The sequence below is a fragment of the Camelus bactrianus genome, chromosome 4 (assembly GCF_048773025.1).
Source record: "Camelus bactrianus isolate YW-2024 breed Bactrian camel chromosome 4, ASM4877302v1, whole genome shotgun sequence".
NCBI lineage: Eukaryota > Metazoa > Chordata > Mammalia > Artiodactyla > Camelidae > Camelus > Camelus bactrianus.
In genome coordinates, this window is record NC_133542.1 from 17,364,147 (window position 1) to 17,388,277 (window position 24,131).

At 38.0% G+C, this 24,131-nt stretch overlaps 1 non-coding gene across 1 annotated transcript in view; it reads left to right on the plus strand.

Annotated features, from left to right (window-relative positions):
• Positions 1-23,006, plus strand: part of LOC105071281 (uncharacterized) — a 109,952-nt gene extending 86,946 nt beyond the window's left edge. The window contains exon 4 of the transcript XR_012506335.1: positions 19,417-23,006. This is a non-coding gene — a transcript (uncharacterized LOC105071281). The remainder of the gene's footprint in view (positions 1-19,416) is intronic.
• The last annotated feature ends 1,125 nt before the right edge of the window (positions 23,007-24,131 follow it).

Genomic DNA, 24,131 nt, shown 5'->3' on the forward strand with positions numbered 1-24,131 from the left:
CGATTCGTGTGTATTTGGAGACAAATCCTACCACCATAACACTTATAATGAAAAGCAATAGTCACTTGTTTGGGATGGGGTAGAGGTAGACTCAAAATACTTGTTATTATATGGTAAAGGTGAGAGAAAAGGCTGTATCTAGAATAACTCCTAGTTTGTGCTAGACTACTAGGTGGGTGGCAGGCTGGTTAACTAAGATGGAGAGGACGGTTAACTAAGATGGAGAGGACTGCAGAGAAGCAGGATTTACGGCAGAGCAGGGGGAGGCAAAGAAACAAAGAGTTCTGATTTGAACATAGATATTGAGTCATCCAAAGTGAAGATGTTGAGGAGACAAGTTTGATAGCCAGCCTAAAGGTTAGGGCATGGGTTGTGGGGAGAGTTACTGATCTGGAGATTATTGGCATGTAAGTGTTAAATACATAATGTTTAAATGATAGCAACCTAGGAGAAGAAAGCTAAAAAGCTGATGCTGAAGCCCTTCAACATACAGAGCTCAGGCTAAGGAAGAGCAGCCAGGAAAGGTGACTGAGATGCAATGGCTGATAAGATTGGCCAAGAGCCAGGAGTCAATTGTGACTCTCGGGTAAACGGTGGTTCAAAGATGAGGGCACAGTCAACTGTGTGCATGCAGCTCACACATATAATTACAGTATAAAGCCAGCCACCTTTTATTTCCCTGACCCTACCCTTCGTGGACATATCCATCCAAATCCTATCTATCCTTCATGACCCAGCAAGAAGGCCATCACCTTGGTAGTGCATTTCCTGACCCCACTAATAAAAAATGCTCTCTTCCTCTGCAATATTCCATAGCCCGTTTTATATGATATTTTATTCTGCTTTGTGCTAGAATTATGTGTAGTCTCCCTTCATCCTTCCTTTATCGCAACTGGACTACAGTATAGTCTCCCAACCCCTATAATTCAGCAGAGTGTTTGGCTTGTACTAAGCACTCAGTGAAGATCTTCACTGAATCAAATAGAAAAATATAGAACTCCAGCATGCAGAAATATATTCAAAGGACAGTTTCCTTTAACAATTTAGATTTCTGTTTGCCAGCATATGCATTATCTGCACCCAAACCCAGAAATAAATTTTACATTTTCCTGACCCTCTATAGAAAAATAGTGGGAGGAACTATTCCCCCAAAATAAAGTTTTAAAGTAACATATTAAAAAAAAAAAAGTGACCAAAAAACAGGGTGGTGTGGGCAAAGCTCCTGTCATATGCCTTAGCTGTTTATCTCCTGAGCCAATGGTGATTTTAGAAACCATTCAGACTAGTCTTTCTCCCAGATCTAATGTATGAATATAACAAGTTGCATAAGTCCCATAGGTGAAATGACATTTGTGATCCCTGAACTTCACACTAAAAAGCTTGGGTTAGAAGTCAGGCAGCAGTTCTTCAGTCTTCTTGCTTCAAACATCAGCATGTACTAGCATCCCCTTACACTGAGGAGGAGTGTGATAACAAGGAGTCATCTGGAAGGTAGTTCCGGCTAAGACTTGGAGGAAGAGAAGCGAGAATAACAGGTTATCAATGGTAAACACAGAGTCAAAACTTTATGAACTAGGGAGAGGGTATAGCTCAAGTAGTACAGAGCATGCTTAGCATGCATGAGGTCCTGGGTTCAATCCCCAGTACCTCCTCTAGAAGTAAATAAATAAATAAACCTAATTACCCCCCCCAAATAATGATAATAGTAAATAAAAATTTAAAAATTAAGAAAAAACTTTATCAACCAAATAGAATTTCTGCAGACCTAATGACGGAGAATTCTTTGCCAAGCTGCCACGTGCAACATGCTGTAAAAACAACTGGGACTTACAGCAAGAATGTTCATTTCTATGATGTCCTTTATCCCCTCCTCTGTTTTGCACCATGTGGCAGAACAATCGTCTTTTGAAACTAATCATTCTTTCATGGTCAAAGGCGATTTACTAACTAGATCCTCAAATTTTGCTAAAAATGTTAGGCCTTTACATGTGTTTTTAGATAGGCAAATAATCTAGCAATTAAGAATATACATTTTTAGTTTCATATTCCAGATCTACCACATATTTGTGATCATCCAAACTGGTTGTTTTGTGTAAAGATTCCTACTTCCTGTACTTTCAGACCCACATATTCAGAGTTAGAAAACGCGCTTTGTGAGCGCAAGGTAGCAACTCTTACAGACACCCAGTAGCAGGCTACATATGTGTAAATAATCAGCCTAGCCTTCTTTTGCTGCTACCCTAAAAAAATCCAGTAACCTCCTGTTCTTGATGGTGGCGCCAGTTCCACCACACTCTGGAAGGTATTGGTTTCCTTAAGTACAACGTGGAACCATCAGAATAAAAGGGCAGCATAAGGAAAAACAACAGTGTAGGACTTTGTGGTCCATAGATTTAGCTGCTCATACAAGAACCTGGGAGGGGAAACCCCCAAAAGATTAGTCATGTCGTTTTGTGTTGCAGAACTCAGTTCAGGTTAACAAAGGATTTGCCAACAAAGGAGATGGGAGAATGGCAGTATTCACTTGCTCTGGTCTGAATAAACAAATGTGGGATTTGTGGGCTGACTAATGTCCTGGGATAAAACCAGGCAGTCAGCCAAATTCTAGGAGTTTTGATGAAAAGTCAGCAAGCCCACACTTTTCTTCATGGAAAGTGCTCTGTGGGAGTATTGATGTCCACAAGGGCAGCCTGGGTCTTCAACGAACCTTAAAGATTCACCCACATTCAGCCACAAGGACTTCTTAATGCTTCTGTATTTGAAATCACAGATTAAGTGATAGAGGCTGAATTCCTTCTTCTTTGGAACTGTTAAATATGCCATTCATCTTCTTTTAGAAATGTATTATCACTGTCCCCTTTTAAATACTGCATTGCTCTGAAAATATGTAATTAAGCCACTAAAATGTGACTCTGGTTCTATCTTTCCATTCATTCATTTACTTCATTTATTGAGTGCCTTCCATGTGCTCCAGGCACCATGTGAAAGAGTGACTGAGTCAGACCCAGTCCTGCCCTTGGGAAGCCCTTGGGCAACCTTTGACAATTTCAAGGGCACTGGAAGAGTATTACAATCTTGTAATTTTATTTTTCATTAGAGGAAAGTATTAAAATTTGCAAACTTTTTTTAGTAGGAGAAGGAATAAGCCCTTCAATGATAGTCACGGCATAAGAAATAAGAGTAGGAGGTTCCCCTTCATTTGGCCACCAGGGTTCCCCACCGTGATATGAGGACCATAGTCATCCCTTAACCCTAGACTATTTTGTCATTTATCACAAATGGCAGCTAGTGAAATATCAAGGACTAAGTTTCACAAGTTCTTAGCTAACTCAAGAAGAACTTCCCAGTAGCAGCTGCTGCAATCTCCTTTAAATCTATAAGGCCAATTTATCTACTTAGGTCTGAAACATATATAGTATATGGAGGCTAAAAGCAAAATCCGTGGAACGATTCAATGTGAATATAATATAACCTAGAGGGAGAATATAATATAACCTGCAGTAACTGATGTAAAGAGAGCATTTTACAGCATTTTACCATTGTAAAATGGTTGAAAAAATCTTCAACCTTCCCTGTAATGTAGGGTCTTCTTAAGTCATATTTATCCACACTGGAGACTTCATATTTCCCATATGAAGACCTAATCTTCATGACTTATTAACTCTCCAGAGTCCCAGGAGAAGCCTACCAACCTGCAAATTTAGAAAATTCATTTTAAGAGGCATTCTATGTAATTGCCTTTAGAAAGAAATATGGGTAGATTAGCAGAGATTTCAGGCAAGCTCTTACCCAAAAAAAAAAAAAAACTGTCAAGGAATCTGGGGTTTTTGAAGTCATCAAATCAGTACCAAGATTAACATATTTAGGTTAAACTCACTAACATAACTCTTTAGGAAGAAAGGTATTAGAAAATGAAGGTTTGGAAAAGGAGCAATAACCCCAGCTTAATTACCATGAAGAAGGGAGAGAGAATTGAAAGAAAAAGCTACAGACAAATTGGAAAAGAGCTATTCTAGGTATAAAAAACAGGGAACGAAAACCTGAGCCTGGGATTGGATGATAAGCAGATAGCAGAAGCACCACAAAAACTCTGTTTGACCAGCGGCTCGGTGCACGCCTTGAAGGAACAGGATGAAATGCACAGCCCACAAACCAGAGGAAGCCGGCACAGGAAGCGGGGAGGAAGATAGAGGGCTATGGACTTGGGGACAGGATGAAGCCAGTCCATGTGAGGTTCAAGAAAACCAAGGAGGCAATACAAGCATCAAAGTGTTTCCTTGTGTCAATAACTCAGGACCGCAACCTGATTTCAAAACACCATGGAACCACGGATGGAAAAGCTGTGCAAACTGCGTCCCTGTTTAAAAACCTCTGTCTGCTGTTGGGTTATCCAAGACGATCAGAACCGTTGAGCACTGTGCAGGGCACATACTGGATCCCACTGAGGTGAGCGGTTTGACAGGCAGTGTCATATTTCCCACCGAAATTAGACAAGCAGCTTGAATTGACAAGTAGCATGAATAAACATAAAGAGCTTCCCTAGACAGTGCCAGAGAATAAGGTGCCAAAAGCCTGAGATGGTTATTAGTAAATGGTTACCGCCTCTGATTGTCTGACTACAGCCTCTTCACCGCCAGGAAACTGCTACAGCAGAACCCAGCCAAAGCAATCACTGCTCCCTTAGGAAGCATTTACCGTCTACTGTGAGCTCTTGCTAATAACCCCGCTGTTTGCAAAGTGGCTAGACAGGGCACTGACGGCAATTCCTGTTGTCGATTAAAGAGAAATTGCCCAACAGACTTTTAACTTTTAACTGGATTTCAGCCATGCTGTTTCCTTTGGTTACCTATCAGCTGAAACTTCTTTGGCAGCCAAGTTCTAGTGTATTTTATTTCCATGGTCATCAGAGCAGGACAAAGGAAGAAAAACCGGAAAGGGGTCAGGACACCTCAGCTCTATCCCTAATCAGCTGCAAGGCCTTTAGCCTGGCCAAGTTGCTTCCCTTTTCCTTTAATCATAAAATAGGATAATATAAAACCTGCTTCATAGGGCTGTAGTCATAGGAGAGAGTAGAAGGGCAAAATGTTACAGAAGGTATATTCATATATAATGCTTCAGCATGTGTATTTGTGTGTGCGTGCACACAACTTTTTAAATGCTTTCCAATTGCATAAAAGTGAAGTCCACATCTGGCAAGTGCCTGGGTAACTAAAGTGACATGGGTCTGGATTTACGAACAAAAATGCTTCCCTTGGTTGAAAGGGAAAAGACAATTGTCTAAACTGTTCAGACCATTTTTCTTCTCCAAGCCCTAGTCGTGGAGTCTACACGAGACTGACGTTCATGACTGCTGGCAGACAAAATATTTTGAGCAAAAAATAATAATAGCTACTTCTTATTAAATGTTTACTATATGCCGGCCAATCCATGAAGCACTTTACAAATATTACTTCCCTTCCTCTTCATTACAATCCTGTGAAATGTGTATTATTTAATAGACTATACCTTAGGCCTCTTAATGAAGAAGTGTATTATTTGAGCTGATACTGAAATCCAGGTCTGTCTGACTTCAGGGCCCTTGATCTTAACCAGAGCCAGTATGGGTCTGTGAAGGAAACCATGTTTCTCTTTCGCCCCAAACTTTTGTGTTGCTATTAAAAGTCAGTCCATGCACTCCAGCTGGAAATTGTGAAAGCTAAAAATCCAGCAGAGAACCCTAACTGCCAGACTAGCTGTACAGACTCTTCCATGTAAATCAAAGGAAATGATTCCCCTGGATTTATGCAAAAGAGAAGGAGAAAGAGAAATTTGTTGAGAAATGTAGGCTCAGGAGAGTTAGGCCAATAGAACGAGGAGCTTTGGTTGGTATACAACCTTTGGCCAGCTCCCTCCCTCCAAGAGAAGGCCACAGCTGAGAGATTTCATACAGAGGCACACAACTGCCCGGGGCAGTGGGGTTAGTACAGAAAGACGTTTACAGGATGACAGTGACAAGCTAGTTGTCGATGAAATCCAGCTCTAAAATACATCCAATTACTTACATCATCTTCGGAGTTTCCAACTTAATATTTTCTTATCCAGTGTTTAACCACAGAAAAGCTGGATCTCAAAATTGCCTTAATGGGAAAATATTTAGGAAGGAGTTACACAGTAGGTCATTCTTACTGTTCCTGTTGTTATTGCAATCATTAGCTATGTTTTACAATATATTTTCTTGAACAGAGACAGTGTGAGTCATAAAATGATATAAGGAATTTTGTACAACAGTGTAAACTTGGGCTATAAGAATTATAATTAATAATGATCATTGTAATACATTTTAACATTTGTAATGTAGTGTAGTGTTATAGACTGGTGTTATGGACTGTTCATTTCAGTCTTTTTGCTTGATTAGTCCATCAGAAGTGATAAGTTCTTTAACTCCCCAGTTCTTAGAAGCATGGAGTTGCAACCACGGTGAAAGGGTATCTCTTCAGTGCTCAAGTTAAGGTAAAATAAGCATTGCTTTCTTACCAATCCACCAGCATCCAGACTTTCATTCTAAAACTTGTGCGAATGAAACATTATATTAGCATGTAAAAGGATGCAAAGAATCAGTGTCTCCTTTCTACATAGTTGCAGCAACAATATACATATACAAAACTCTAGGGCTTATGAAAAACTGCTGGGTACAGAAACAATAAGAAAAAGAAAACAAAAGGGGAAGAGAGGAGAGAGAAAAAGAGAGGAAGGGAGGGGAGAAGAGAGGAAAGGAGGAGGGGAGAAGAGAGGAGGCAAAGGAAGGGAAGAGCTTGGGCAAATACGGGAGATGAAAAGACTTCATTTCTGTCTCATAATGCATATAATACAGATAAACTCATGGCACTAATTTTTATTATAACTCTGGAGGTAACTTGGATCACCCTCATTTTTCAGAAAAAAAAAAAATCAGTGCTCAAAGAAGTAAGGTAGGCTATGCTACTAAAAAGCATCAACCCCAGAAATTGATCCTAGGTCTCCACAGTTTTAAAAGTACCCATTCTCGTTCAATGTATCTCATTATCTTTCTTCCCAAGAGAATGCTCCTTTGATGTGCAAATTTCAATTCTGTAAGTGCAGATAATGTACATCCAATGGCAAGAGGACAGAAGTCTTTTCATTGATTCAGAATGAAGTTATTCTTCTCATCAAAAGAGAGACTGGATGTAGGAGAAAGAAGCGATAAACGTTCATCCTGTGATTTGGCTGTGACCTACACAGAGAAGATATTCCCTAGTCCCTCTTCCTAGGCCCCTTTATCACCTGGACAGCATGTGGAGGAGAGAAACACATTGAACATGATATACCTCTACTCAATAACTAGAATATAATAGTTCCATCTTGCAATTTTAGCTAGTTTAAAACCTATATAACAAATCCTCTTGCCTTTTTCCTCTCTTGAAGCAACTGTCTATACATAGTCAAGCCTCTGTGACAACCTTAGCAGTTCCTTGAGAGAGTTGGCAGACAGTCTAGTTTGGCACCAAACCCAGGTTCAAATTTAGGCTCCATTACCTATGCGCTTTGTAAAAGCAAATTATTTCACTTCTCTGATCTTTCTATTGTTTCTCAATTGGTTTCCCTAAAATGGGGGGTAATAATATTTCATGGAGTTGCTATTAAATTAAATAAAATGACATGCATAATGTTCCTAGCATGGTGCCCGAGATACAGAGAGTCAGTATATTTTCCTTGACTTGTTACTCTGATCTATTTCAATAAGCTGTCAAGGAGACAAAGTAACAGCACCTGGAGGTAGCTTTAAGGTCTAGGGAATCATTCTATTCTGATGGCTCTCATTTGCTGCAGGGAAATTTATCTAGAGGAAAAAAAGCCTTCAAAAAAGCTTTCTCAAGAGAACTGTTATTCAGGTTGTCCCAATTTTACCCTGTGTTCTAAGTCTAGTGCAAACAAAATTGCAACCTATTAAATATTTAGTATTTATTACAGCCAGTGAATTCATTTTAGGTCCAATTTGTGATATTGCAGTATGGTATTGTATTATTGTGTGTGTGTGTGTGTGTGTGTGTGTGTGTGTGTGTGTGTGTGCATTATTGAACTGTTTAATGAATGTGCATGGTGATTTTTGAGGATTTTAAAGAGCTTTGACCACAATTTTGAGCAGTTTACATTATAGCAGAATTTTATAGTATCTTCACTTTTACAGCATATTGCTAAGTCTATATGGTTTATTTAATATTCAGATCTTGGTGAAGAATACAACCTGCAAGGATAACATTAAGCTTTAAATGATCTACTTTTTGACCTGCATTGTAGCAAAGAGCAGGGACAGCCTGTGTATTTCACTAGTTTCTCGGTAAAAACCACACCTATCCCCAGTACCCAACAATTACTGCTCCTCCAACCAATTCTACCTCTTGTCCTTTTTGGTGAGGAGGGAACTGACTAATTTAACGAAGCTAATTCATTCCCATTTCCACCACTAATTAGCAGTGTAGAGTCGAATAAACTAATCTAAGCCTCAATTTCTACATCTACAAAATCTAAACAGATTCAAAACAGTAATTATTCCATGAGATTAGATTAGATATTTTGGTTAGGTAGTGTTAAGTGTTCCACATATAATAAATGTTCAACAGCAGTAGCTACTGTATGCTAGAATAGAAACAATTCGTTTTCAGTTTATAATCCTACCCCTATTTCCCTTTCCCTTTTTTGCCATAACTATATATTTTTTCTTTCCACTCTTTATCCTACAGTATTATTTGTTTGTAGAAACTCCTTAAATCCTTTGTGAAGGGAGACTAGGCATTAAGAAAAACTGTACACACAAATGAATCAATAACATTTTTTCTCTTTCTTCAAAGAAAAACTTTCTAAACTGAACACTGATCTTGTAATTTCAAGATCTTGTGATTTTTTTCTGCACAGTGGCTGATCACTGATGCTTTCTAACTTGAATATAAAGTGGGGTTCTCATGAGAGGGTCAGGAGGGTTGTGTGAGGACCCAAATGAAGCATATTCAGGCATCTTTGCCTTCAGACCTCTTCTCCCAGCCAAGATGGGAAATGTGAGTTAAACATTTCCACTCTAACAGACTCATTCGGCAGAAAAAGAAGTCCAAGTGCCAGAAGGAATGGGAAACACACACATATGCGTACACACACACACACACATACACAAACCACCTGGTTGAGGAAAAGGCACGGGAAAAAGGGGAAGGTAGGAGAAGCATGTTATATTCCATCAAGCTGCTGAAGAAAAAAAAAAATTTGAGGCTTAAAAAGGAAGATGCACAAGGTACAGACAGGGCTCTGGAAATACAACACTTCTTAATGTACATTTCACGCCAAAGTAATCCTCATACACTGTCTTAACACTTTTATAGGGAAGATAAATAATGGAATGAATTTAAGTATCCAGAAAGCTTATGTCAAAGAAGAGTTAAAAGATAGGTTTAAGGGATATATTATCCCATTTAGTTAGTCAAAAAACAATTATTTAGCACCAATAAATCAAGACATTCTGCTGAAAACACAGATGAGAAACAAGCAAGGCATGGTTTGTACTTGGAGTTCACTGTATATTGGAAGCAAAATTAAGGTATGCAAATAAAAAGATGTGCATATCATAAACTTTATGATGGAAATACTAAGTATGCAAACACAGGGAAATTTTTTTTCTAGTTACTGCTGCGTTTCAACATTTTTTTCCCTCTGTAAAGTGAGGGAGTTGTCTTAGGCCCCTCAGGTTCCTTTCAACTTTCATTTTAATTTTGTGATGTTTATAAAATATTTATTTTACCATTTTTTAGCAGAGAACTGGAAGAATTTTGCCTTTAGTAAATTAGGCACTTATACCAGAGAATGCAGAGGCTTTGTAAGAAATGCCTTGGTTCAGTAGGACAAAGACATTCTCACTTATTAGCAACTGGAGAAACAGAAAACCATTAGCCCCCCCTCCCCAAAATTTTTAATCTGATTTCTCCCACTTGACCCTGCATTCCTAGAATGGGTGTAATTGACACTAACATCCTTTTTCTGAGATGATTATTCTGTTTGACTAACAGCAAATATATTTGATAAAAAGTGTTTTAATCTGCCACCATCATACACCAATTTTCATAAAATCTGGTATGAAACCTCAGCTAACTAAAGAACAAACACTAAAATATGAGGGCCTGTATGAGTTACAGCTGCTCTACACAAAATGAATTTTCACTTCCACTGTTCCCTTTTTCCTGCCCTTTTGCCTCACATTGTGATAGGCATGTCTGTGAGAGTTGCAGAGATAAAATGAGATAAATTTAAATGATACATGTATAGCCTTTAATAAATAATAGCTGTTGTTACCATTGCTATGATTATTATCATTATTTATACATTTTATTGTTTTTCTGCCATTCCTCACTTTCAAAGGTAACTCCTACATGTAAAGCTTCCCAAAGTCTGGTCTGTTTAGTACCAAGAGCACTTGAGATCTGAGGATGCACACAGACACACGTGAAAATATTTAATTTAGTAGTCATATATTTATATTAAGGTATATTTGAAAAATGGATAGCTAGTACATTACCCTAATGATTTAACAGATATTATTAATTAAATTTAATTAAGTTAAAAATAGTAGTATATTTACAGAGCACAATAGGATAGGTGATATGTGACTACAGCAAAAACTGGGAAGATGGCACAGGAACAACTGAAGTTTGGGAAACAAATAAAGCATGAACAACTGCTTTCACTATCTAAGGAGTGGGGAAGGAATGTCACATTTTGAAAGACGCAAATCTCTCACTTACTAGATTATAAACCTCTAGAAGGAAGATCCAGTCTTCACCTATGTCAGTAAATTAACATGTGCTCAACGACTCAGTGTTACCTAGATTTGAAGATAATTGAAACTCCATGTATGTGAGTGTCTTTGATCAGAACATTCCCCTTATGCAGGTAGCTCTTAATGGAGAAAAATGTCTTATAAAGGCAGCAAATATAAAAAAGGCTTAAACTGTAATTCATACCTTATTCAACACCAATGATTTCTTACTATTGAGAAAAACCTATGAATATGAGGCAATCTTTACCAATGTTTAAAATACATGGATTAAAAAAAAACTCTTAAGTTGCTAATGTATGGGAGGAAAATTTTAATTTCTCATCCTTCACAACGTTGGGAAAGTCCAAGCACACAGTAGCATTCAATAATTTTTTGTTGAATCAATGATTGATGTGGATATCAGTGGATATTATATCTACAAATAACCTAAAGCTTCACAATCATAAAAAGTACAGGCTGGATAGCCCTTTACAACTGGGGAAAGGGAGCTAAAAATTTAAAAAATCAGATGGAATTAAGATTCCATATAAACAATGTTATAATATTGTTACAATGACAGCCTATTAATAAGAATGTCATTAAAAACTCCATTGTAAATAGGTTTTCAAAGCATGTTTACATTTCATAAGCAAGGCAACACATTATCTAATTGTATTATGAATTTAATTGATTAGGAGAGTTTAAGCATAGTCATTCTTCTTTGTTTATGTGATGACAGAGAATTAAGAGACTTTTGCTGAAACATGAGGGCTTTTTGAGAAGTAAGTTCAGTCATACCTGTTTTTCATCTAATATAACAAAGCCAAACAGGAATATTATGTGAAATTTTTTATCTAACCACTGGGTCTGAGTACCAGTGGGACAGCACCATGAAGACACTCAAAGACAGTGTGGATTGAGACCCTGGAGAGCAGAGCTTCCAGCCATACTGTGTTGGTGGCTTTGGCCAAGGTGGAGTCAGGGTACAGCAGGGAGGGTGGGGTTTACTCCAAACAGACAGTGAGACAGCTGAACAGGTCTTCACACATCCATTAATTTTATGCGTTCAAATATATAAATACATTCCCATGCCATACCTTTCCAAACAGCAGTTGCGCCCTTTCTGTTTTTTAAAGACAGAAAAAAGAAAGATTTAGATTTATAAGCTCTGTGAATGGTAACATTTTTCACTGAGTATTATAATTATTCATTTGTAAATCCTTGAAGGCAGTAAATGTTCACTATTACATTTCTAGGGCCCGGGTCATTGCCTTACAATTATAGGTATTCAGTAAATATTTGTTGAATGAATGAATGAGTTATAAATGAATGCTTCCGTCGCTAGAGTTGGCAGAAGAAGGGGTTTGGGAGAGGAAATAGGAAAGACAATTTCTGAAATCCAAAGTCAGGCCATTTATTTCATAGCCTCTTCTGCCTACCAGGCTGGGGAGTGAGAGAGCCCAGCAGTGATCTCACCTGTAGAACCTGCTGGGTGAGTCCAGTCAGCAAGTGAGGTGAGTCCAACCGCTCATGACAAACACAGTAAACTTGGCTAATAGATTCCCCCAGAAGTACAGTGTGACTACTCCCTCCATCCAAATCTGCCCTGCTAAACTAGATTTAATTATCCAATGTGGAATTTGGCCAGTTAGACTGAGATTATGGTATGTTGAGAAATTTGAACTTTAACCGCACATAAATAAAGCATAAGGATCAGGGCCATTGCTTCTGGGTGATTTTTTATTTTTTCACTTTTTTCAGAAAGAAAACAGTTGCTTTAGAGTTTGTGACTTTTCCAACCAGAGGGAAATGTGAGTCAAACTGATTCAATTTTTGAATGTAAATTGTCTTCGAATGACTTTAATAAAATACTTTAAATTTATTGAATAATATCTAGAACCTAAGTAAAATACAGCACCCTTTATTAATCACCAAAAAAAATTATGTTAGGTGCAGAGAAAGATACAAAATAAGTAAGATGCAGTCTCTGGTGCTGCTGTGTTTTGGACAGATTTCAACTGAAGTAGCTCAAAACCCTAAGAAAATGCTCTCCTTCCTGTCTCAGCAGCAGATGCAGAAAGGTTAAGTCTTCCAAGTTCACAGTAGAAGATCATCATGCACATATCACATGTCCCTGAGTAGAATTAAATTTTAATGTTTCTTTTTAAGCATTTAAGCATATTTTCCTGGTAAACAAAATAGTCTTGGAGTTATGCCTGTGTGGTGTTCTCAAGCTTTCTGGGTACAGTGGGGCAAAGTCCTCTGCATATGCAAAGTAGAGGTTGATCCGAGTTTTCTTCACTTTGAAAAATGGCTCACATAGGATCCCAACGGCTGACAATTTCCACAGTGCAGTGTGCGTTTGTTCACCTTGTGTGCAGCTCTTCAGGGTCATACCTATTGAAGAGATTCGGGTATGCGTGTGGCATTTGCTCTCCTCACCACCTCAGAACTGACCCATGGTGTTTCATTTTCTCTTTTCTTTACTCCCAAAACATCCCTTTTCTCTTTTGCAGGAATGGACACAACTTTGCAACATGCCTTCTCCTTATCTGTTTCTCTCTTATACAGTCAACCTCTCTGGTACATTTGTTTTCTGTTTTCATGGGAATTTCTGCCTTGCCAGAGAGTTATTTAGTGAGAAGGAGGGAATGGTATAAAACCACAGGAGTGACTAAGAAAAGTCAGAGAAAGCAAAGCTGGTTCTTTTGGCAGTGAGAAATGATAGAAAGAATGCTGGATTGACTTCAAAAAACCTAGGGATTGGTTCTGGCACCAATGATTACCTTGCAACCTTCGAATTCAGGGAACCTCTTGTATTGCAGTTTCCTCATATATATAATCAGCATGCTAACACTGGCCCTGTCTACCTGGCAGAAATGGCAATTACATTGAATCAGACTGCAGGAGTTAATTTATAAATTGCATATCTCTGTATTACATGAGATGTGGTTGTTAATGATGCTAGACACCCAGCTACAAGGGGCACTCATGCCCACCAACTGTCCCAGCCTTGTTTACTCTTGCCTAGACTGGACTAACTCAGGGATATTTGGAGTTCGTTCCTCCGGGTAGAAGAAATCCATATGTGTGAGCAATCCTACCATCTTTAGTATACCCTGTCTACGTAGTTGGCTTCGTAGGGCTTCTCCCAGCCTGCTTCATTGACCATCTGATGCTGGCCATGATCTCCTTTTCAACCCCTAAGCACTGCCCACACCCCAAGCTGCAGTCTGGTTGGTTGTGAGCATCTACATTAGACTAAAATTGACCAGTGTGATTTCACTCTGGAGTCAGATTGGCTTCAGTTCAGACACTGGCTCTATAATTAAATAGCTGTGACACTTTAAACTTGTTGTTTAATTTCTCTGAGACTACATTTCCTAATTTGTACAGGGAAGTCACTAATATCTGCACTATAGATATTTCAGTAGGATGAGTAAAAAACAAAAAAAAATCTGTTACAGCCCAAGGGATAAAAGTAATAGACATCACAAATTCAGATACTTGAAATTGTCCAGATATTTGAGTTAAAATCTTAAAAATAAAAATAAAAGGTTTTAAATGTAATTGTGCAATTAAAATAAGATACACTTTGTAGTTTCTTTGATCTCATAGCTCTTGAGTAGATTATCAAATCTGCACTGGCACAATAATTAAGCCTAGTAGGTACTTCATTTTTTTTTTTATAATTAAATGAGTAATTAAATGAATGAATGAATGAATGAATTCTCCTGAAGTAAGTTTGGAGAAATGTTGAATTTCATATCTCCCCTCTAGGTGGCGAACTGATACCTTCTACAGTGTTTCACATTTCCTTGTCTCTAAAACTGACATGAAAATTGTACTGTAAAAAAAAAAAAAACAAAACATAATTTTATGTCTGTCCTGGTGTAGAAGTACACAACCACAAATGTATTTTCTTCCAAAGTTATCTCTTTATTTGTACATCTTCAAACTTGTGGGCAAAAAAAAAAATGTTCATAGAAAATTATTCAGAAATATGATTGTGTAAGTACTATAAAGAAATTGAATTGTGCAAGAGACTTTTCAAAGCACTTGTGTAAGATTGCTTTGGGTACTTTCAATTTTCATGAAGTACTTATTCTTAGGAAAACATTGTTTTGTCCAAAGTTCATTATTATTTTTCTATGGAATTCATTTTCCTCTAAATAAGAAAAAAATAAAATAAAAATAATTTTACTAAAAATGATTTTTTAAACTAAGCCCCAAATATACTTTTTTTTCTTCTAGATTCATTGTGACAGGAACAGATAAAATTGAATAAGACCTGAATGTATTATCCTGTAAATTGAATATAGGAAATTATTATCCTATGTAGGAATATATGAATATAGGAATGTATTATCCAGGAAATTGAATATCCTGTTAATTGAATTGAACAATCAAATGAGATAAATTAACTCAAATACCTTGCTTTAATTTTCCTTCAAGCCAGCATATGAGTTCCCTGAATCATTTAAATAATATCCCCCAATTTCCACTTCCCTTTGTGATAACATAGTCTATATTTTCTTATATAAGAAATACAACTGTAAGATATCTTGGAGTGCCAGGAAAGCCAAAAGGCAAAGGTAAAATCCATCTAAGAGCACACCAAACAGGAATAGCAAGAATTGAAGATGCCTGCCTATTTCCAAATACAAGGGCAGAGGACGAGGAAAAAGAACAATGACATGTTATAGCCCAAGAGCTAAAATTAAATGCTTGTAAACAAGTCTTGTTGAAACTAGAAGCCAAAGTAGATTAGACAAACCAGGTAAAGAGTTCTTTCTTGCCAAAACATGCCAGGATAAGAGTCACCTAGCATTGAGACGTGGCTAGTGATAGAAGTGAGTTTAACACTGGAAAACCACAGAGGATTCTGAACTTGTGTGGTAGCTCTTAAATTCTACATTAAAGTATAGCGTGTACCTAAAACCCATATTTCTTCTTTATCCCACCCAAAAAGCTGAAAGCCAGTTGTTCAGATATAGAAATCTGAATGAGAATTTCTAGCTGAATATAATTATTTCTCTAACATACATTTGTTGAGTAAACACTCTGGGCCAGGCCCTGTAGTTGAAACTTAGAATAATGCAAAGATGAATAAGGCATCCCTTAGTGGTGTGAGGAAGACATGTATGCAAATAATCATATGAGAGCAATCAAGAGAAAGGGAGAGAAAGTAAGGCCAAATTGGTATGTTGATGTGAGAATTTGGAAGAGTCACCTTTAATCCCACGCCACAGGTGGGTTACTGGCAACTTGTCTGACCAGAGTCCAACCATAGTATTAATTTTTACTGGATTTCAAATTAAACCTACACTCCTGGGTCTCTGATATAGCTAAATCATTGAAATAGACCTGGAGTCAATATAAATATATATAGTACATTTCCAAAAGCATTTTGAGCTTGTTTCATAAGATCATTCTCAAAGGCATGCAAGAAGTTAGGCATTATGCAAAGATACTAGCAATTGCATTTGAAGAAACTAAGAGGCTATTTAGTCCAGTCATCTGTTGAGGGTGCATTACTGACAGGTGCACACACATCAGCCGAGGATGGAGGCCTCCAGTCCACAGCCCACCCCCAGCTCCTTCCTTTACTACAAGGGGTCTTGCACAAACCTGTGAACACTACAACACCTGCTCCTTCATCAGTCCTTGACCTTGGAGAGTGCACACAGTAAGACCATCTGCCTTTGCAAAGAGGGATCTGAAAGGGTGCTTGGGACCATCTGGGCAGGGAATTCTGGAGTCCAGGGTTTCAGAAGCCAGGTCCAGGAGAGCACAGTGGCACAGGTTGCAGTGGGCATGGCCCCATCCCCAAGGACCCCATGGATTCCTTGTCATAGATGGGCAAGAACGGGGAAACCAGAGTCTAAAGCTCATGGCCAAGGGCAGAGGGCAGTCCTGGATACACAGAACATCAAGTAAACTTTTATAAAAATAATTACTAACTTAAGGGATAACAAAACATTGTATAAGACAAGAAATATCATCATAGTTTTTTTCACTGTTAAAAAACATTTAAAATATAATCAAGTTTTTTTCATGTGAAAAAAAAAAAAAAACAAAAAGCCTGGTATTATGAAAGAAAACACCACCCATTAAATTAACATACTATTCCTAACTTTGTCATGAGTACGCAAGTATAAACGTGCCTAAGTAAAATAAGAAACAAGCTAAATATCCATTAACACAAGAGCATAAATGAGTTACTAGAATATCTGTTATCTCTTTTAAAATCTACAGCGACTTTAAAAGAATGAACTAGCTTAGCATAGAAATACCTCTATATATAGAAGTGAAGGAAAACAGAAGAAAACAATTTAGACTATAAACTTGCCTTGTTATTTGATGTAACTTGAACACTTTTTCTAAAGGTTAAGCAAAAGCAGAAAATGGCACAAATATACAATATTATGCATTTTTCACTTATCTCTATTATGTTATACTCCCAGAATTATAATAATTTAGAGTGAATTTTAATTTAAAAATATTTGGTATTTGTATTAGTTATTTTATCTACCAAAAAAAAGTTTGTCTTTTAAGACAAATTAAATGTTTGTCTTAAAATGCATGTAGGAATACTTTTAATATTATCCTTAAATATTACTACGTTGTTGTAGACTCTTTCTCTGGAGGCACTTTTGCAAGCTTTATCTTCATTAATATTTAAAGCCTTCCATCTAATTAGCCTATGCACACTATAATTTCAATTGAAAAAGAGAAAAGTGAACTTTGACCCAACTTCTGTTATTAAATGGATATCTTGCCTCTGTATCAGCCTAAAGCACATGTGTTGTCATTTGTCTTTACTCTTCATTATAAGATAGGAGAAAGAAAAGGAGAGGAGGGGGAAAGGTACCAGAAAAAAGAGAAAAGAACTGACCATCTTTTCAATAGCAGGAATTGAAAGGTATCTGTTAAATGTCGCCCTTACACTTTCGGTAAGTTAACAACCCAAGCCCCATCCTGCGGCTTCTGCTTTACTGTGATGGGTTTTCTCCTTTAACGAAAAATTCTCTTTGAGTAAGTTCATGTCTACAATGACTCAAGACCCTTAGATGTAATCATAGCCATCTCTCCTTCTAGGGAAATTCTTAAAGATAAAAAGCTAGAGTCTCACTTTCATAAGCCAAATTTACCTCTAGAAATGAGGCAGCATGCCATAGAAAAAGGCAGTACAGCACACATGGAGCCCCACACAGGCAGGGGCTCAGCCCAGCAGTTCAGATCAGCCAGTGACCTTTCACAAAGAAGAATAAGATAAATACACAGAGAAGCAACCACTCCACTGGTGCCAGTGTTACACAAGTAGAGCAGGTGCATCCACCCTCTCCCGGTGCCACAGCCCAAGCCAGACACACCAAGACTTTCCCACTCACAGGGCCACCGGGGCTGGTCTGAATTCAAGTCAGTGGAAAGTTATGGCGTGAGGATAGGCAAGAGCTCTGCTTGATGCCAATCAACATATGCATGATTACCCAACAAGGAAAATAAGAAAGTAAAGCAACACCTCCACCCTTCTATACAGTTCTTTTCAGAGGACTTGAGGTAGACAAACTGGAACTAAGAACAGTGTTAGCTCAAGAAGTATGAAATGAGCGCCAATGCTCTCTAAAGCAACTTTCCAATTCCAGTAGAAGAATCTTCAATAATGAGCCAGGAAAACATAGTTAGTTACAGCTGCCCTCGACAGCACTTACTGGTTTTCTATAAATACATTAGTCAAACTGCTGAAACAACTGAAAAAAAAAAACTAAGAGAAATTAAAATAATAATACCATTATGATGATAATAATAATTATAGTTATCATTTATTAAGCACCTAATATGTGCCAGACAGTTTGCTGTATTTAGCTACATAGCTTAATCTTCACAACGGTCTGTGAAATAGGTTTTATTATCCCCATTTTACACATAGGGAAGTACATCAAATCTAAATTAAATATATTCCCCAAGAATACTAGCTGGAGTCAAAGAGCCATAATCAAAACTCCAACTGAACTGTTTCCACTATACCAGCACTCAGCAAACTGTGAGGCTTGCGTCAAATCTGTCCTGCTGCCTGTTTTTGTAAGTAAAGTTGTACTGGAGTGCAGACATTCTCACTCATTTATGTATTATCTACGGTTGCTTTGGTGTTACAACAGCAGAGTTGAGTAATTGTGACAGAAACCACATGGCCCACCAAGGGTAAACAGTTTACTGTCTGGCCCTTTAGAGAAAGCATTTGCCAACTTCTGCAATGCAGGATGCCATTAAGAATTTTTAAAAGGTTGAGAATAATAAATACTTTCGGAGAATTATGAAATTGTAAGAAATGGGAATTCACTGCAATCAATTTTGTTGTTAAATGCTACCCTAAGACATTCTGCCTATGCACAGAGCTTTCTTCCACTCCTCAAAATCTCAGTTGTGTTTCAGGAAACTAGAAGCTGAATTTTAGCAGCTGATTCTTCCATCTCCTTCCCAGTCCTACTTCCAGCTTCTTCTCACCTCAAGTTCTCACAGGACATCTCACCAAACTAGGCACCTAAGAGAGAAAGAGAGGGAGGAACACAATGGAAAAGTCATGCAATAGTTTCATGGAACTTCCATTCCATTTTCAGACCCTGACCACCTGCCACAGGGAGGCTCCAAGGAACGACAGGCCAACTCTCAGGGTTTATTTAGTTTCGGCTTGCCAGACTGATGCACCTGGGTGGAGGAATTTATAGACTAGAATAATAGAATCTGAATCTGGAAGGCACATCAGGTAATAACCAGTTGAGATGTTTGTTTGTTTCTTTGTTTAAATAGAAAATGTGGACCAAAAAAGCCTTTCCCTGGAAAAAGTATTATAATCTTATTTGTATGACTATGACTTTTTGTGAAACGTACAAATGTTAAAATACTGAGGGTACTAGAAGTTCCCAGCAGACTATCTGTGGTTATTATGGAGAATAAACCATTTACCCTGTGATTTTATGTGGTTTTCTATGCATACTAATTGTAATACACTATGCCAAACAAAAAAAAATCAATTTGGGGAGAAAAAAAAAAAAGGACCCAACCAAGCTGGGTGACTTGTCCAGGGTTAAAAAGGTAGCAACAGAGAAAGTCCTCTCTTACCCCTTCTACCATACAGTCAAGAGGATCTGGTTTAAGGCCAGATCAACAACTGTATCCTATTCACCAGCTTCCATATATTCACCCACTTCATGGCCTTTATCAAGGTCACAACTCTGATGGAAAAAGCACCTTTGGGGAATCAGGTAGACTTGTGCCCAAGCCCTGATTTGGTGACTTACCTTAATTTAGGAAATTTAGGAAAGTCAGGTCAATTTAGGAAAATCGGTAAACCATGTTAAGCCTCAGTTTTATAAAAGTGAAATTAATTGTTTCCTGAGTTTAAAGAAGATAAAATGAGATAGTACATTCCGTGCCTAACAAAGTATCTGGCACATAGTAGGAACTTTCTCAGCATATGGCAAACGCTAGTAGTATTGTTCTTACAAGATGAGAAAAACTGTATCACCTCAGTCCCCTCTAGGACCAAGGTCAGTAGGTGTTAGTAGTTGCACCAGGTAGCATTTTACTCTTCAAGAATAGATGATAACCTGCTGGCTGTATATGTAGAGGTAAAGAATTCACCTGAGAAAGCTAACTTTTAACTTCCTAATCAAGTCTTGTACCAGTTGCATGTAATTGCTATTATGTTATAATTTATGGACAGCCTTGTTTTTAATTATAAGGTTTTTATTGGAGAGACAGGTTTCGGGGTGAGTCTGCCATCTGACTTGCCAGCACTTGTTGAAGGTTTTTATGGTGTGACTGACTCATTTACGTGTGTGTGTATGTTTAGGAGTTCTACTATTAATTTTTAGCTAGTCTGTAGTGAGGAACCTGTGACTCAAATTCATCCATATAGGCACCTCCCCCCCCACCCTCTCTATCCCTTCGCACACCCCGCCCCTCCCCCACTTACGACTATTTTCAGATTTTCTTCAAGGTTTTATGCAGATAGACTCACTTGGAATGGTCCTTGCCTAATTCTCTTTAGCTACTTGCACATATGAAATAGAAGCACACACTGCTCAAAAGTGAAAATCTCTCAGGTAGGGCAGGGAATGGAGAAACTAGGGGGAATCAGTAACAATGTAAAAGCATGGGTGTTATTTCCTCGTGCTCAGTGAAAAATTAATCAATTCAAAAATCAAGTCAAATGAATCAAAATTGTTAATTTTGTAGAGCAAGTACCTGCAGGAAAAATCATCTGCACATTGCGATCAGCAAGTGGTACTGATAGATGAGTGCTGTAAATTGCCTGCAGCGGAAAAGAGAAAACAGAAGTACAAAAAGTCCACAAAGAATACATAGAAAAATGAAAACAAAATGGAATGGACAGCAATGCAGCAACTCCATGATAATTAAATAATACCAACAGCCAGACTTCTGTTAAGTACCTCCTACATGTGCACACTAAGCCTACATCTGAAGCCCAGGACAGGGCACAGGGGAAATGTATAAATGATCATGTTTTGCAGATGCAGGAGTTTTCTGTTGCTATTGACTTTAAGTTTCCAACTGCTCTATTAATTAAAAGTATAGGAAAGCGTAGAAGAAATGAAGAGAAGGAGGGGAAGGGAGAGGGAAGGGATGAAACAATGGAAGAATAAGAGATAGTGTCCAGTGTTAGATATCACAGGCTGGGAGAACTGCAAGCACCTGGAGCCTGTGCAGAGCTGTGTTCACTTCATTCCACCTCCACTGACTCACTTCCGAAAATGACCCCTGTGGACTTGTATTATGTACTGCTGAATAACAAATTAAATCCACCCCCTCCCCCCAAAAATGAATGGCTTAAAACACCTGTGGTTCAGGGTTCCGCGGGTTTAACCAGGTCCTCTGCTTCACAGTCTCTCACCAGGCTGCAGTGAGAGCCCCAGTCAGGGCTAGGGGCTCAGCTAAAGGCTCACTTGGGGAAGGAGCTGCCTCCAACTTGATGCCTGAGATTGTTGGCAGGACTCATTTCCTTGAGGGATGTTGAACTAGGGGCTTCGGTTTCCTGCCAGTTTTGGCCGGAGGCTGCCCTCGGGGCCTCTCTCCTATGGCAGCTTTGTTTCATCAAAATCAGCAAGGGAGAGAGTCTTCTAGCAAAATCGAAGTGACAATCTTTTGTAAACTAATCATGGAAATGATACGTCCTCTAAGTTGCCATATTCATTGGTTAAAAGTAAGTTACTCAAGTGGAAGGGATCACCCAGGCATGAATCCTAGGGGACTGAGATAATCAGGAGCGCTCTGAGAAGCTGCCCACCCAACCTGGCAATCCTCTCTCAGTTTTTTTGTTTGTTAATTGTTTTTCTACCTGATCTCTATTCAGATTACCACAAAATTCCAACATAGTCATATCTAAATCAATAAAACTTTATTTTCAGTTCTAGATTGGTGTTCCTTAGAAGCATTAGTAATACAGTAGAAGCATTGGTTGATATGGAGAAAGCATAAGTATCAGGCCCAGTTCTGGAAATTTACTGGCTATAAGGTTCTATCCATGAACCTGATTTTCTCATCTTTGAAATGGGGATAATCATGCCTTCTCTGCTTAACTCATATGACTCGTATGACAAGGACCAAGGAAGATCATGTGTGTCAGTGTTTTCCCAGGCACAGTAACAGCTCTGGAGGTGCTTGAGATGATTATCGGTGGTACATGGAATACAGCTGGAACTTCTTTCAAGTGTTTCTAGAGTGGATTTTAAAAAAAAAACATAATTTGCAAAGCAAATGCATGATTTTTTTTTTACAGTTAGTGTTTTTTAAATGGGACTTAAAAGTTGGAAAAAAGGTGAGTCAACTTAAAGAAAAATATTGAGAAAATAATATAATAGATCATCTAAGAGTGGGGTAAACACTGTGAGTGGTATACAAATGACTATGTAAAATTGAACATGCTCCACAAATGCATCAAATCTTATTCATTAACTTATGTCCCGTGACTCTGGTTTAAGAAGGTAACTAGGTATATTCTTTGTCACTAGCCGAGCAAACCTGACTACACCTGGTGAAAGAGATGACTGCTTGAAAATGTAATCCTGAATTTTTTGTCCACAAATAATCCTTCTATTTTATTAATAAAATGTTTATATTATTTGTACCCTATGCATTTTCTTTTCTTAGCAGTGTATTAATAATAACTTCCATTAATTAGGAGCTTACTGTATGCTAAAATGTACAATTTTAATTAATACTTATCCTATGAGGAAGGTTGTATTATCATATCTTATGAATAAGGAAACTGAAGCTTAAAGATGTTAAATAACTTGGTCAAAATAACTCAGCTAGAAATAGCAAAGCTAGAGTTCAAACCCAAGTCTGCCTAACTCCAAAGCTTGTGTTAATTCTACTCTGCCAGTAATGTCTTAAAGGGCTGAACTTCCACTCACTATGCCCACATTTCATCCTTTTCAACTTCTTACACTTTTACATCTTGGCATTGTAGTATTTTTTTTTCCTCTGGAATGTGGGAAAATATGTCAACACCAGGGCATTCCAAACAAGGTCAGAGAATGAGTCATTTTTGCCAAATACCCAGACAGGACATATACGTTAAATAGAATAAAAGAAGCAATTGGTTCCTGGCTCAAACTCTTCCACCCCACTCACTCTGAAGAACAGAGAAGCAAACAGAAAGATAAAGTTCAGGCATTTCCTAGGGCTCCTTACAGGCAGGGATGCTGGCACTCACCACTTCCCCTGTATGACCTCTCAACCAAGGGCAACTCTACAAGTAAAGAAGCAGCACGTTATCCATGGGCTCCAAACACCTGGTGAGCTGTTTAACTGCTAAGAAGCCTCTCCTCAAGAAAAGAAAGACCTCACTTTTGCTTTTTCAGTATGGCATATAAGTTTTGACTGAAACCAAATTTCCCAAGTGATAAGGGTAACTAAAATGTGTTTAATCTTCTTTTCAAGAAGTGCTTTGAGCTTTCTGCCTTTAGACCAAGAAAAATAAACTTAAAAAATCTACTTTGAGAAAACTGATCACTGAAGTTATAGCTCGCAAACCAGTGGAAATGAGAATTCAGGAGACTGCAGGGAGTGGAATGGTCCCAGATAGGAGATAGTACTTTCCATACTCATATTATTCACTATCCATTTTGTAACAGAAAGCAAGTTTTTGCTTATTTGAATCATAGGATATTAATATCACAATATTCAGACCTTAGTAATTATGAAGAAGGTAAAACGAACTTGTAAAAATACAAAGTCTGAAGTAAATACATGAAATTGGAAATTATGAGTAAATATTTGAAAACAGGCCATTGGAATATTCTCTAAT